Consider the following 4,007-nt stretch of genomic DNA (forward strand, 5'->3'; position numbering starts at 1 on the left):
GCACATCTTCCAGGCTGGGGCAGGCTGCCCGCCGATCTCTTCTTCCTTCCTCCTCCTCCTCCTCCTCACCTCTGGTCTTCAGGTTGTTTTGTTGCACTTTTAACTCTCGCTGGCATTGCGTGCTGCACGGCGTCCACAGGGGTGACTCGAGGGAGCTGCTGCCTCGAGACCCATGCTGTGCAGATGGTGAGGGATGCCGTAGCTAGGACCACCCACCTCTGCAGCAGTAAGGAGTCTGAGACCCCAGACCTTTGGAGAGGGGAGCACTGGAGAAGAAGGACGGTGAGACACTTGTTTGCACCCGCTGCTCTTGCACATATGGCGCCGATGGAACCTGGTGCCTCTCCCGAAGGCAGATCACAGGTTTTTACTATGGGATTCTGATGCATTTCTTTTTTTCTGGAGATGAGGACAAGGCAGCTGTATCAAAGGAAAAGAAATACACGGGGTGAAGACACATTTAGAAAACCTCTCTGTCCCTCAAAGCCTTCCCATAAACTTGCTTTACCCCTTTCTTCCAGTGCTCCCACACTCAGGAACCCAACAGATTCGGAAATAACGGGCTCAAAGCCCAGATCCCAATTTTCAGCAGTCAAAAAGCGCTGTCCGGTGGATTTGGGGCCCCTTGACCCAGCTGCTACCAAAGTCATGCGAGAGCGAAGCAAGGCAGTAAGTTGGTTATCGGAGTGTTGTGACCAAGGTTTGAGAGTTTTCAGCCAGAAATCCACCCTCTCGTCCCATGTTCTCCTCTCTGAGGATTAGCAATGTGCTTGTTTCCAGCATCGGGAGCTGCAGAGCGTCAGGTCGCTGGCATTTCAGGCTACCGTTGCTATTTTTCCTTGTTGTCTTGGCACCTGTCTAGGACCCAATATAGCCAGTTCTGGACTTCGGACCAGCGTTGAGTTTCAGTGAGGAAAAATACCCCATGCTATTCCCCCCCTCCCTTGGGCCCAGCTCTCTCTGCCACTGTCACCACCCCCTTCAAATCCAGCCCAGACCGTGGGGTTGACTCGCAAAAGAGAATTAATAATGAAGACGCAGAGCTGGCGAAAAGCCACAGGCCTGCCTCGACGGGCAGGGGAACTACTGGCAGATGCACATAACTACAGAGGAGAGGCCAAATCAGAGGTTTAATATATTCAAGAGGTTTTAACTAAAGCAGATAGAGTATATGATAAGAAATATTTTCCATATGCAAAGAGTTTGGGGTTGGTTTTTTTTTTTTAATAAAGAGGGCATACATTAAAACCTTTGCCATTCCTGTCCTGTGGAGCTGTACGAGGAGCCTTGCAAAGCCCTGGCCTTGTGGAGGCAAGGAATTAAGCCGGCAGCCACGGGGAGGATTTGGGCACACAGAGAACTGCGGATCATCCAGGTATGGAGGAGCTGCCGAGCTGTCACGGGTGGTTTTACACTTCATGTTTCAAAATATTCTGCAGCTTCTTTGGTCAGGTTTTGGTTTTTTGGGTTTTTTTTTCCCCTTCTGGTTCTTTCACTGAGGGCACAAATAGTAAAAACGGAAGCGTTTCTTCGCTACCTTAGCGAGCGTATTTCCTCCTCCGACGTGCGCTCGAAGCACACGGTGACTAGCGGTGGGGTTTCGTTGTTTCTTCCACGGTGCTCTCGCTAATCCCTGAAGGTTTCGACATTAAAGGTGTCTATTTTTGAAGCCCTCGTTTCCTGTCATCGGTCTCTTTATGTCTTTGGTCGGCAGCAGCAGGTGAGGATAATAATATCTCGCCTTTCCACCCACCGCTCCTCTTACCCTGGAGCATTCTGTGGTCTATATATACATGCACCAAACGAGGAGAGGACGCCAGCCTGCCTCGCCGCTACGCTCCCCCACGTTGCAGGAGACCGCAGGTCCCCATGGGAGCAATGTTCCCCATCAGGATAAAATCCCCAGGAGCCCTGAAGGGGCTGCAGGGTTGATCGTGCCGGAGCTCCTTCCAGAAACAGGCTTGACTTGAGTCAGTAATGAGTCAGTGGCCACTTCCAAGGGTGTGAAAGAGCAGCTCTTCAATAGCGCACAGCGTGGCTACGCAACAGCCAAAAACAGCGTCACTGCCAGGATTTAGGACGTAGAATACAATTATCCTTTTAGATTTTGGCCAACGGAGCCCAACAAGGATGCCACTGGGGGAAGGGGGGGGGGCTTTCCTAAGGGAGAGATGAGCATCTCGCTGGCTGATGACCCTTGTGGGTGAGCGGGACCACGCTCGCCCCCCAGATCCAGCCTCTTGATACCACCACAGTCATAAAATGGGGGCAGAAGAGTCCCCAGCGCCCACCAGCGATGCCAAGGCAGTGGAGGTGATCCTGCACGAGCCCTTGGCATGGCAGGGAAGTGGCACGGCAGAGCCCAGCCCCACCGCGTGTCTCGTAGCATCACACTAGCTCTGTCCCCACAGCTCTGCAGGAGGGCTGTGACTCGGACCCACACTTCCCAACCGGCTCGCTACCTTCCCACCTGGGAAGGAGGCAAGGAATTGGGCTGTGAGGGCTTTGCTCCCGCTAGAAAGAAAAGCAGAGCTCCCTGGGTCTGGCTGGGAAAGGTGGACTCAGGACCCCTCACACATCACCCACCCCACCAACCCCAAAGCCCCAGAGAATCCCAGGGTATCTTGAGTTGGAAGGGACCCGTAAGGACCATGGAGTCCAGCTCCCTGCTCTACGCAGGACTACCCAAAACTAAACCTCATGACTAAGAGCATCATCCAGACGCTCCTTGAGGAGGGGACTTTGGCCAGAGCTCTCTGGAGAAGGTGAGCCGGGCCGCCCTGCGCCACTCACGGAGGTCCGAGGCTCTGATCCCGGCTGGAGCAGGTACTGGGGAGTTGCAGCACGTCACAGCCAAGGCCACCACCCCCCTTACAACGCGACGCAGATGCCTAAAACCTGAGCTGCAGCCTGGCTAGGGTCCAGCAAGGCAGAAAGAACGTGCAAAGCGTTGACTGGGTTTGCGCCTGTCCTCCAAATTGTTCTGTACTCTGCATCCTCAACTTAACGATTGCCGAGGAAGCAAGACCTTTCAAAGACGTGCTGAAGTCTGTAAGCAGAAGAGAGACCTTGTCACCCCTAACAGATTGCAGTCTGAAATAAAGAACTGGAACGTAGGCGTGGATCCAAGCCCCACTGATGTCAACAGGAGTATTTCCACTGACGTCAGTAGACTTTGGATCGAGCCCTGAAGTTTCCTCGCATATATCACCTGCTAAAAAGGACACCGGCAACGCTGGCCAGCATGTCCAAAAGCGAGCCCCAGTTTGGGCCATTCTGCATCCAGATGCCCAACCTGGGCAGTTGGAGCAAGGGAATTCCCAGTCTGGATCAGACCTGGGGTTTGCTTGCCCTGGTAGGCAGTCATCAACAGCAGCCAGCACCCGGTCTCGCAGGAAGGTGTGAGAAGCCTGGCACAACCTGCTCCTCTTGCATCCCATCTCACCCGGATTTCTAGTAGTCAGAGAAATGCCTTGGGGCATGAGGTGTCGCAGCCAAACCCACATGTTCATTAGCAGCTGCTTCTACGTGTGGTAAACCAGCCTGATCATCGGAGGTGGCCACCTTTGCCAGCTCCCGGTGTGGCAGTGATGGCACACGGCTGGGAAGACATAGGTCTTCAAAAATGGCAGCACTGGTTTAAAAGCCGCCCGAATGTGGAGCTTTGCTCCGTGTGCTTCCTACCAAATTCCAGCAGGTTTTGTTAGCAAGATGTTAAGGCCACGGCAAGAACTTCCTCCGCCAAGGTCAGGGTTAGCTTTGGCTTCCTCATGTTCATAGCAGCCAATGCCTTGTACACCGTGTCCAGCAGGGAACGGGAAGAGGGACAGTGGCTGAAACGGGCACGTCTCGGTGTGGAACACTTCCTCACGTTCCTCCCTCATTTGGCCTGGAAAATAACTTCAAGCCACAGAGAAAAAAAAAAAAAAAAAAGCTGCCAAAAATTCCCGCCCGAGCCGAAGACGACAGATGATTCTGCCGATGCCTGTGGAAAGAAAGAAAGAAAG

At 53.4% G+C, this 4,007-nt stretch overlaps 1 protein-coding gene across 1 annotated transcript in view; it reads left to right on the forward strand.

Annotated features, from left to right (window-relative positions):
• The window catches only part of LOC104130473 (hemojuvelin-like), an 11,559-nt gene that overhangs the window by 2,639 nt on the left and 4,913 nt on the right, over positions 1-4,007 (forward strand).

The sequence above is a fragment of the Egretta garzetta genome, unplaced genomic scaffold (genome assembly GCF_000687185.1).
Source record: "Egretta garzetta isolate BGI_Z169 unplaced genomic scaffold, ASM68718v1 scaffold678, whole genome shotgun sequence".
NCBI classification, from domain to species: Eukaryota; Metazoa; Chordata; class Aves; order Pelecaniformes; family Ardeidae; genus Egretta; species Egretta garzetta.